Source organism: Lutra lutra, chromosome X (assembly GCF_902655055.1).
Source record: "Lutra lutra chromosome X, mLutLut1.2, whole genome shotgun sequence".
Taxonomy (NCBI): Eukaryota; Metazoa; Chordata; class Mammalia; order Carnivora; family Mustelidae; genus Lutra; species Lutra lutra.
This window is the reverse complement of record NC_062296.1, coordinates 55899404-55911809: the sequence shown is the minus strand read 5'-3', so window position 1 is coordinate 55911809 and position 12406 is coordinate 55899404. Positions and strand designations below refer to the sequence as shown.

The window sequence follows — 12406 nt, the reverse complement described above, 5'->3', positions numbered from 1 at the left end:
TCTTACTAGAAAAGACTGAGAGTGCTGTTGTTACTGCTGTCTCCCCCTCAGGAGCCACTTGCTAAAGCCCTTTCAGGTGCTTTACCCTAAGACCTACTGCTACCCTTCTCATAGTTTTGGACCTTCATTTATTTCCCTGTTGAAACACCAACCAGATATGCATCCCTTTCCAACTTCTCCCTGCAGGCAAACATCTGGTAAAACTACAACCCCTGTCTCTAGCCAGGCTATATTTAAGGGATTAAGACTGCTCAACTTCTAAATGGCTACTAACTACAGTAATCAAATTCTAACACCCACTGGCCAGGGCTTAAAGCAAAGCTGACTGTTACCATCTGGATTTTGTTCTGCTCAACTCTTGATAGCTTATCCAGAAAAGTACAAATGCATTAAGGGAGAGGGAAAGAGAGAGAGAAAGGGAGAGATCCGTTGTATTATAACTCAAGCTGGCAGCCCTGGAAAGGGGGAGGAAGAGAGGAATAGAAAAGAGATAAGAATAAAATGAGTGTGCTACCTTGGAAGAGTGACTGGGAATGGCAGCGATCATTCACAGACTTGTAGATGACAAAAGATGCTTGTTTTCCCACCAAGGATGCATACATAGAATTCCCACTGGTCTTGGAACCATCTCTCAGTCACCATTTCATTAGCTCTGAGATTGTACCTTAATCAATGTGGGCAGCTCCCTGCTCAGAGTTGCTGGGGAGAATGCAGCACTGACTAAAATGGGAAGAAGGGTTATTAGCTAAGATCTGGGGGACAGCTAAAGCTGCATCACACAAAAAATAAACAGTAGGCAAAACTGTCCTCTGGGAGGGTGAGGGGACTGACATTTAATTGGAAACAGGTCCTAACAATCCAACTTGCTTAGGAAAGGGGAGGAGCAGGGGAAGTGGCAGGGGGGAGTACAGTGTGAAACAGACCAATAGCAATAAACAAACACCAAAATTGATACACAGAGAAATATGGAGACACAGCTAATCCCTCTTGCTCCTTTCATCTCTTCATACATATGGTAAAAAGTCATCTACTTGTTAACTCTGTAAGTTGCTTTGCGTGGTAAGGACATTTTAACAATATTTGCTTTCCCAATCCATGTACAGTATAATTTCCATTTGGTTGTGTTGTCTTCAATCATATTCATCAGTGTTTTATAGTTTCAGTGTACAGGTCTTTTACCTTCTTGGTTAAGTTTATTCCTAATTATCTTATTACAGACACAAGTCTGATATCCATACCTTTTCTGAAGTGTCCATTATGGCTTGGCATCCTGCTAGTCACATTGTGTACATTAGTACTAATACTCACAACAGTATTTCCAAGTAAGTATTACTGGCTTCATATTACAGATAAGGCACTGAAACTCGGAATGGTCAACCACTTTCTCCAAGATTATACATATTTACAAAGAGGGATGACTGCCAACCCAAATCTGTCTAATTACAAAGCCTAGACACATTTCTACTCAGTATACTATACACATTGCCCCTCTTTCCTAGAAAGTAAGGGTGGATTTGAGGTGAGAGAGAAGGTAGTTTCTAAAACCACAAGAGATCTGAATGATCCAGTTTGGGAGTTTTCAGAGAAGCATTTGTACATGGGAGCAATATGGCACCTGGGAGAGACAGTGGGAATAATAAACTCTGAATTCCATGAAGTGTGGACTCCATCAGTAATCTGCTATATGAGCAAGTCATGTCACTTCCCCAAGTTGCCATCTCTTTGCTGTGAACTACAGATAAAGATGCTAACATTTGGCATTGTTTCTTCAAGGGAAGACTAAGACATAAGCGACAAAACTATTAATACTGCTCAGGTCTATTGCCATAAAGTAGCCTCCTACCAAATTAAAGACTGCAAGGATAGCTCCTGGATTCAGGAATAGAAATTATTTCAAAACTGAGCAGGTCAGAAAGGCAAACTGCAGCACAAGACTCTTGGTAAATCACAAATAAGGCTGAGTTATATCTGACCAGCACAGTGCCCAGAGTGCCACAACTTACCCATAGCAGGTAGTTGATGAATGTATATAAAGTGAAATTGAGTGCAGAAAAAACACACCTGGGGAGAACAATGAGGAAGGGTATTCTTGAATGTTCTTATTAATTGGCTCTATAAGCCACTTGCTATTGTAGGAAACACATGAGGTTTCTTATATTTTCAAACATATATATTTAGGCAAAAGCCAATTAAGTATAATAAAAAAAGAGTGTATTATTCTGAAGTCAGGTAAACCTGGATTTGAAACTCAGCTCCATCACTTATTATGTGTTTGTCCTTGGGCAAGTAATTTAACTTATAAACCTCCGCGTTTTTATTTACAAAAACACATACAATGACATTCAACTCTTAATAAAGATCAAGAGAATACATGAAAGTGCTTAGTGCTACATACAAATCCAATACTTACTTCTTTTTTCCCTCTGTGGATATGGTGGTAATATTTTTTGATCCCTAAATTGGAATACAAGACTTGTTGAGTGTGAGTATATATGTGGTTGCAACAGGATATTGAGGGGTTCAATTTGAAATCAGTGTTTTGCCCCAAATTTGACAACATCATTTACATACTAATTGTCCAAACCCAGTGGGTCTTTACTACCAGAGGTTAGGGTAATTTGATTTTTAAGGATCCGTTCATGTGAGCACAGGCTCTCTCCCTCCCATGAATAACAGAGCAGGGATCACTGGGGAAGGAAACAACGCCTATAAATAGAAAATCAATTTTAAGTCTATAGAGGAATTTGTGTCCGCTGTGCCCATACTCATAGTGCTGGGACTTCTGAACTTCTCCCCACACCCCAGAAAAAGAGAACCTAGAGTATCAGAAGGGCTTCTGATTGTAGATATGAAGATTTAAGGTGAGCTAAGAGAAATGTGCTTCTCAAGCCTGGAAGAGAAAGCAGTGTTGAAGTAAGTAGTGATTAGAACAGCTCAGATTAGTGAACCCAAGTGGTTTTTTTTTAATCTTTTTAAATTTAGCACATAGACATTTTGAGTCTAATCTTCTCTAATGTTTATATTAAAACAGCAAGGCAATTTTTGGAGAACCAAAAGGATGACTGACTTGAAAACACCCTCTTCTGTTATAGTCCATTAATCACAACTATGGGAAATAGTTTCAAGAGCTGCTATAATCTGCTATAACTAAGGCACCACCATTTACCTGGTGGCAATCTATTCTGATAGCATATTCTAATTCCAGGCCAATTATGTAGGAAGAAATGACTAGTTTGTAGACATCTGATCTTGCAAACTCAAAACTAGTTATATGAAATAAAGTAAGTATCACAAGATCATTTCCCATAGAACAAACAATTAAAAGCAGAGTGTCAACACACCAACTAGCACAACCTATGGCTTTACGGGACAGAACCCAGAAGTCTACAGCTAGCTACATAACAACTTCTGCCAACCTAAAGCAAATTCTAACCCTTCTTTTCTACTTTGCCATTTATGTGCCTTGGGCTTTCAAGGGAAGTCTAAATGTACAGTTATACAATGAAAACTGGCAAATGCATCTTCTCATTTTATCTGTGTACCTTTCAAAACCTTAAGATATTTAGAGTGGACATCATAGTCAACAAACCCATCTCCTTGTTCATGGCTATATACTTATAACTATATACTTAAGCTACCCCCTCCAAATGGCTGCTCTTATTTTTCTTAAAAGATTCCTCTCCTCCTTTTAGCCTTGATGCATAGAAAGTAAATGCTTGTTCTACTTAGCTCTCAATTCAACAGGAGCAACTAAATATTTGCTCTACCAACATGAGACTGGTAGAAAACTAAGAGCACTTTTAATGAAGAGAAGTGAGTGCAGAATAGGCAGAGATTGCCCATGCCAATGAACGCTCTCTGGTTATTGCAGAGAAATCAGCTATAAGAAAATACTCCACCTACGTATAATCTCTGTGCTTTTCCTGATGGGCCGAACTTCCACTGTGATATTCCCAGCTGACTGGCTTTTTAATTTCTCCAGAACTGGAGGCAAGGTAAGACTTTTCCAGGCTCGTTATTCACTGATTTTTAAACTCACATGATTTTTAGCCAGAAGTAGCTCCTTACATAATGAAAAATAACAAGGGAAATGTAACCTGAAAACCTCATAAACCTTGAGTAAATATGAAAGAGGGCAATCTTACTGACCCCCAAATATGTAGAGTATATGCACATACCATCTCCTAATTCAAGGACTTAGAGGTGGATTGGGATGCCCTTTAGTCTATCTTAATTTTCTAATTGAATCCCACGTATACAAGTCTTTCAAAACGCATATTCAGAGGTTAAGAGGACATGTTGATTGACAGCTTGAAATGAGGTATATGGGTATTTGGATGAAAGAAGGTGGTTCTGGAGTGAGTGGATAGGAGAATCAAAGAGAAAAGTGGTAGAGGAAAAGATGTCAGTGAAGGGTATCAAGAAGGCAGAATTCAGTGTGTAAAAGCTTTCACTGTATGAGAAAAAAATCAAGGTTACATTTTCTTTAAGGCTTACAATATTTTCTATACTCTGCCTGATTTATCCTTTCAGCATCCTACAAAGGCAATGGGAACATAGGGTATCATTTTTATAACTCATTGCTTCAATAAGTACACTTAGAGTGCTTTTCCTTCTCCAAGTTTAGCTGTGGCAAAATGTCATATTTTCTCAATAGCATTTAAGAACGTCAAAGTGTGTTACAGATTCTGTTCAGTTTATATTATTGCCACTTGCATGGTTTTTTTCCAGAATATGTTTGTAGGTATATATTAGCTTAGGTATAAACCTTTTGGTAAGCTGATATAAATAAATAAAAATTATACCATTTTCCTGGATTAAAATGTTTTCGGGGTCTCACTAAGACAATTTAACAAAGGATCTTGAGAAAGTCCATTGATAACATTCTTTATTCTTGAGTTCTAAAGTCTAATGTAACCTATAGCCCTAAAAAAGTCCTCTTGAATCGAAATGCTTAATTAATTTCCTCAAGGTAAATGTCACAAGACCATCTCACCACATAATAAACAACCTAAAGCAACTAAGAACTAAAAACACGTGAAATACATATTTTTCAAGTCTCAAGACAGTCATTCTACCTTGGTTGGGTACTTTGAGTCTAAGATGAGATGTGATCTGCCTTCTGATTGGAATAGGGAGTCACTGGGCTTATATAACCACATTTAAGTGAAAGTATAAAATACATTCTAAAAGCCAAACATATATTTTGATCAATTGTGCCACAACTGAGGACTGATTATTACAAAATCCTAAACAACACTATGAAATTTGTTAATTACAATTTAACAGTGGGCTGTAAAACTCTGGTTTCAGCTGTGTTCTGGTACCTCCCATTTTCACCATCACATTCTTATGCCAGAGAATTAATACCTTTTTACATTATAAGCTGCACTTTTTAAAATACATCATGCTATGTTTAGGCACAAAAAGATGGGAAATTATTTTTTAATATACAGTAATTATTTTTAATACATAAAGTTAAAAAAATAAGTATGCCCTACATAGAAAACAAAATACAGTGCAACCAAAAAATGTTACTCTTGGTTTTTTTAGACATTTATAAAGTGTTTTGAAATAATTATAAATTCAAAGGAAGGTTCCAAGAAATGTACAAGGAGGTCCTGTGCACCCTTCACCCACCCTCCTCCGTGTTACCAGCTTGCATAACTATAGTACAATATGAAAAGCAGGAAACTGACATTAGTACAATCCATAGAACTTACTCGGATTTCACCAGTTACACATAAACTCGATGTGTGTGTGTGTCTGTGCAATTTTATCACAGGTGTAGCTTTGAGTAAACATCATGACAATCAAGATATTGGACTGTACCATCACTACAAGATTTTTCTCATTCTACTCCTTTATAGCCATACTACTCCCTCCCATCCCTAACCACTGGCATCCACCAATCTGTTCTGTTTCTGTAATTTATTATTTCACAATTGTTATATGAAGGGAATTATTCAGGATGTATCCTTCTGAGATTAGCTTTTTACATTCAGAATAACTTCCTTGAGGTTCATCAAAGTTATACTGCTGAGTAGTATTCCATGGTATGCATGTACCATGATTTGTTTAGCCATTCAACAATTGAAGGATACCTGAGTAGTTTACATTGTTTGGATATATGAATAAAACATCTATGAACATAGCAGCAATGTCCACAATAGTCAAAATGTGGAAAGAACCAAGATGCCCTTCAACAGACGAATGGATAAAGAAGGTGTGGCCCATATACACAATGGAATATTACTCAGCCATCAGAAAGGATGAATACCCAGCTTTTGCATCAACAAAGATGAGACTGGAGGAGATTATGCTAAGTGAAATAAATCAAACAGAGAAAGTCAATTATCATATGGTTTCACTTATTCGTGGAACATAAGGAATAACATGGAGGACATCAGGAGAAGGGAAAAATGAAGGGGGAGAAATCGGATGGAGAGGCAAACCATGAGAGACTATGGACTCTGGGAAACAAAAACTGAGTGTTTTAGAAGGGGGGGGAAGGGTGAGCCTGGTGAGGGGTATTAAGGAGGGCATGGATTACATGGAGCACTGAGTGTTATACTCAAACAATGAATCATGGAACACTACCTCAAAAACTAATGATGTACTGTATGGTGACTAACATAACACAATTAAAAAAAACTTCTATGAATATATGTGTACACATTTCTACCTGAAAATAAATTTTTACTTCTCTTGAATCTGTGTCCAAGAGTTCAATTGCTGGGCTGTATGGCAAATCTGTTTTTAGTTTGAAAGGAAACTTCCAAACTATTTTTCAGATTGTCTGTACCATTTTACATTCAAACTATTTTTCAGAGTGCCTGTACCAATTTACATTCCCATCAATAATATGCGTGATCTAGTGTCTTTATATCCTCTCTAGCATTTTGTGGTGTCACTATTTTTTAATTTCAGCCATTCTAATAGACATGTAGTAACATCTAATTGTGGTTTTAATTTACATTTTCCTAATGGCTAATAATATTGAACATTTTTTCATGTACTTATTTGCTATCTGTATATTCTCTTGGATGAAATATCTGTTTTTTACCCATTTTCTAATTAGATTTTTTGGTTTTTTAAATACTTAGATTTTAGAGTCTTTATATGTTATAGAAATAAACCCTTTGTTGGAAATGTGATTTGAAAATATCCCAGTCTGTAATTTCCCTTTTTATCCTCCTAATAAAGTCACAGAGCAAAAGTTTTACATTTTAATGAGGTCTGGTTTATCAACTTTTATTTTTATGAGTCATGTTTTTGGTACCATATTATTATATGCATATTATATAACACCTTTGGAGAAACATTGCCCATGAAGTTCTTTCTGCTATCTTCCATGCCTTTGGAAGCTTTTATATGTGTGCACACGCTCACACACTGACTGGCCTAACTAGAAGAATTTTAACTTATTGCTTGTGCGTAATTACTAAAGTATATGTACTACTATGGAATCTATAGAAATACAGCTCCTAATGCTGAGTATAATGCTACAAAATATATTATCTAGGAGAGCTTATTTATTATCTCTGATGTTAACAGGGGGAAAATAGCTCATAAAGTTACAATTCCTCTTTAAATTATACTATTTCTATTTAGAAAAACTAAATAGAAAACCATGACTCATATATATATATATATATATATATATATATATATATATATTATATAAATCTGTGAAATTTATACCTTGAAAAGTATGTGGTCATACACAGGGAAAAAGTCTAAAATCTGAAATTCTTTGGCACCTGGGGAAACAGTATACAGTTTTACAGAAATTGAGATTTGAGACCAATGTACAACAAATGCTTGAAATACCTACTTTAGTAAGAACACATGAATCAAATTCAGTAAAATGGAACTCACAGCAGAACACAGTTTTAGATGTTCCATATGAGGACAACCAGAGTCCGTGAGTTTATATTGCCAACCACTGACTTGTCATTATCTGCCCTTAAAACTTAACCTGGCTTGAGATAGAGCTAGATCTCTGATACTTTGCCTTAGTTTGTACCACTATTTGACCAGTTCTGGTTATTTGCCCAATAACACTTTGAGACGAGGGAAAACAGAGTCCAAGTGACTTGCCTGGCTCCCCATGGTAAATTCTCTCAGAGTCAGGAATGAGGGGGCAGTAACCCAACTTTTTTGTATTCTTTTTGGAAATCCTTCAGGACATAAATGCTGCTTTTTTTCCCAAAGGAGTCACTTAAAGGTGGTCAAAAAAATAACTTAAGTACTGAACAAACAACCTCAACTCCAGTCTACCCCCAGATAAACGTGGTAGAAAGTTTATTTGGAACCCTTAAGCAAAAACATCAGCAAAGATCCTTTGACCCTTGGTTAAATGCAAAACAAATAGATCTCCAGCCACCTGGACAGCTCAAATGCAAGAGCTATTTGTGTGGCATTTGCAAACATTGAAAGAGAAATTAGGCTTCTGGCAGGGGCTATGTCCTTATTTGTTGTTCTTTTTAACCTTTTACCAAACCTCCTTTCTCTTCTCTTTTATCATCACATCCCCAGTACCTCCATCTTGCAGGCTCTAGCCCAAATACCTTTCTCTAGATCCCAAATGTCTAATCTGAAATTGGGCTATTTGATCTTCTGAGAACTTCCCCATGAGTTCTGATTTGATTAGTCCTTTTTCTAATCATTTTGGTCTGCTTAGGGACATCTGGGGGTGGGAAGTGTTTTCTAAACAAATTGTCCTATTAATTCTCCTGAGAATGCTCCTCATAGGACTTGACTAAAAAGCACAATGCCAGACTCCTACACAGAAACACTAACTCCCATTGGTAGGAAGAGAAACATATATCAGCAGGGGCAAATCCATATGAATATGCGTAAGTATACAGTGAGCCACAAATGGACACAATACACAGAGGGGATGAAGTAGGGAATGGTGAGCTTCCACATAGATTCTCTTGTTTTTCTTATGGTCTGTAAAGTCTGTATAACTATCAAGGGCTCATAATTAAGACTGGATGACCAGCATCCCTTAATAGTGATGACTCAAAGATCAGGCACCTACTATGAGTCACTGTGAAAGGTGTCCCAACAGTGAACAAAACTGTATTCCAGCAAAAGCTAAGGGCCTCATCCTGCTCCCTGACCTAGAATTCCCCTTGTAGGATTCCCTGGGAATAATGGTCTTCATTGCCCCAGTGGGACTGAAGGGAACTGTGAAGTTGGGAGGAAGGGGGAGGTGCCTCTGTATTCACACCCTGGCAAAATAATTGTCAGGATATTAGAATTAACTGAGTGGTATCTTTAACAATAGTGAGTCTTAGGTCTTTTCTTCTAGAGCAGGGGCAGGGTAAGATGAAGTTCATTGCTGTCAGCCTATAGCCTCAACAAGCTGCTAACAGTAGCTTCGTTTCTCAATAAAAATATCAACTTCAGGGCACCTGGGTAGCTCAGTCATTAAGTGGCTGCCTTCGGCTCAGGTCATGATCCCAGGGTCCTGGGATCAAGCCCTGCATCAGGCTCCCTGCTCTGCGGGAAGCCTGCTTCTCCCTCTCCCACTCCCCCTGCTTGCATTCCCTCTCTCACTGTCTCTCTCTCTCAAATAAATAAATAAAATCTTTCAAAAATCAACTTCCTTCTTAAAGTCACCACTACACTGCTGTTACTGGGCAGGAAGTCCAAGTTCTGGAGTGTGACTAGCATGCTAAAACACATGATGACACTAAAACCCAAGTACCCCTCAGGATGGCAGTCCAGGTAGTCATTAGAAGGGAGACAGGAAATAACAGCATCTCAGATTTACCCATTTAGAGCTTCCTCTCTTCGCACTTTCTCTTTCCTTAAGCAGAAGCAAAGAAAGGTCTGCCCAAAAGTGATGAAACCCCCACATGACCCACCAATAGTCATCCCACAAAGGAAGTGTCCGCTGTGGTGGAAACCTCAATTAAAACAGTTAAAGACAGGGGCGCCTGGGTGGCTCAGTGGGTTAAGCCTCTGCTTTCGGCTCAGGTCATGATCCCAGGGTCCTGGGATCGAGTCCCGCGTCGGCCTCTCTGCTCACAGGGAGCCTGCTTTCCCTCTTCTCTCTCTGCCTGCCTCTCTGTCTACTTGTGATCTCTGTCTGTCAAATAAATAAATAAAATCTAAAAAAAAAACAGTTAAAGACAGAGTTCAGTAGCAGTTGGACTAGAAGACACTGAGGAGAGAGAAGGCTGACTACTACTTAGTTTGCTTTCCTCCCTCCACCTCAGAGTTAAAAAGAAGTCACATGCAGAGAACAGATATCCTCTACCTCTGAGCAAAGAATGCAATTGGTCATGCACATATTCTGGTTACCAGGCTCCCTATAAAGAAAAGCCAATAAATACTCTGGTCTTAAGATCTGACCTGACTCACAACCACCCCAGTGCTACCATTTATACTATTGGTATGATGCCTGCCCTTGCTCAGACACATGTAGAGCATAGAATGATTTAACAGATCCTACAGTGAGTTAAGGCTTTCATGCCTGACTTCTCCAGCTATACTATACTTTTCCCATAAAACTCCCTCTGGCAATCCGGAGTCAGTTTCTAGGGTTGACTTTAGCCTAGAAAGAATGACTAGGTTTATATGGTTTTTTTTTTTTTCTTCTTCCATTCCCTAAATCATAGAAAATGTGTATTATGGACTTCTGATTTTTGGACTTGAAAAACATGGAGCATATTGTCCTTCATGCTGGATTGTAGTACAGGTGCAAGTGATGATGAGTGGTGTATATAAATGGTTGTCAATAATCAGTGTGGGAAAACTCTCTAAACACAAACCTTATGCTTGGGGCCAGCCTTATCCACTGAGTATCTACCTCATGCCAGGTGTTTTGTATACATTCGCAACTAAGATAAGATTTGGCTCAATATGTAAAAAGATACTCTGCTTCTGAGAGCTCCTGACTGGGAGCATACTCTCATGTTCTAGAAATCCAAGGCCAAGTCATGCTATGTTTCAGTGTGTTTTAGAAGCTTCTCTTTATCTATTCTCTAGGCTTCTGATGACCTCACCTCATTGTATACTGGCTGTTGAGTTTCCAGCTTTAATAATCTTTATAATAATAAATAATTATTATATTAATAATTTAATTAATATTATATTAATAATTAATATTAACACCATATAGTAATATTAATAAATAATATTAATAATTAATAATCTTTATAATCTACATAGTTCCAACACAGGTTAAGTGGAGGTATGATGGAAACTCAGATGTTGCTGCCCTGACTTTTTGATACTGCCCACCTTGTTCCACTGGTGAGCTTTAAGTGGCAGATTTCCACTGACTGTCATCTATGCACAGAACTTGATCCAGTTGCAGGATGACACATAAACTGGATTAGCTTTACACTTCCCAGAAGTGCAATGCTGCCTCTGTACTGCTATTTATAATAATTTGCCTGTCCTCTGAGGTGTGTGCTTAGCAAACACAACCACTTAACCGCAGCAGTATCTAAATGAATTTCCCTGAAATTCAAAGGTTATTTTTAAACTACTGAGTTTAAGAATTTCCCAGAGGACAAGAGACATGCTCCACCATGAACCTCCTTCATGAAATCTCAAGACGACTTGGCACTATAAATTAAATACCCAAATCTGTCTTCATTTCACCTAATGATGGAGAGTTGGTTATATATGATGTCACCCATTATGAGGAGCCTTAGGATCTTAGAGACCTTCTCAAAGCAGCCAAACTCAATGTCAGAGCTCAAATCTCTTAATAGTAACAAATGTTGTAACATCAGTGCATAAACAGAACACTTATTCCCTCCACATTGTCTCATGGATAGAAATCCATGTATCAGACATGTGCCTGAGGCAGAGATTGTGTCTGCCATGTTTGCTATGCTATAACATCAAATTACAAGGCAATACCAGGAAAATACAGTCGTCAGTATTCTTTGGTAGCAGCTTCAGAACAATTTTTATCAAAAGGGGTGAGGGAAAAGCAACACAAAAAATCATTTTCTTCTCTTTCTTTTTTTAAAATTTTCTTTTCTGTCCAGGTGAAAAAAATGATAAAGGGAGCTTTGAGATCTAATCACATTTCTTTAGTCCTCCACCTAAAGGGAAAAATCCTATGTAGATATTGAATTAGTAGTTCTACTATCTGCTTAAAATATCTCCCTAGGAGAGCCTCCAAATGAAAAGAGCCTCTTTCAGGGCTTAAGTTTCTGCAGCAACTTCTTCAAAAGTTGGAATAAAGTTAGCACTAGACTCCAAGTTCTCATTCTTTGATCATGAAAGTTCATCATCCTTGATGACTGAAGGAAGATCACTCAAGTGTTATCAACATTCTTGCTAGAGGCAAGCATAAATTAAATTGGTGCCAATTCTGTGCACCCTGGAGAGTGAAAAAAATATATATATATCTGCAGGCTGCCTGCAG

At 37.9% G+C, this 12406-nt stretch overlaps 1 protein-coding gene across 1 annotated transcript in view; it reads right to left on the bottom strand.

Moving 5' to 3' along the window:
* Nucleotides 1-12406, bottom strand: part of DGKK (diacylglycerol kinase kappa) — a 166875-nt gene that overhangs the window by 132874 nt on the left and 21595 nt on the right. The gene's annotated exons all lie outside the window — the stretch shown is intronic.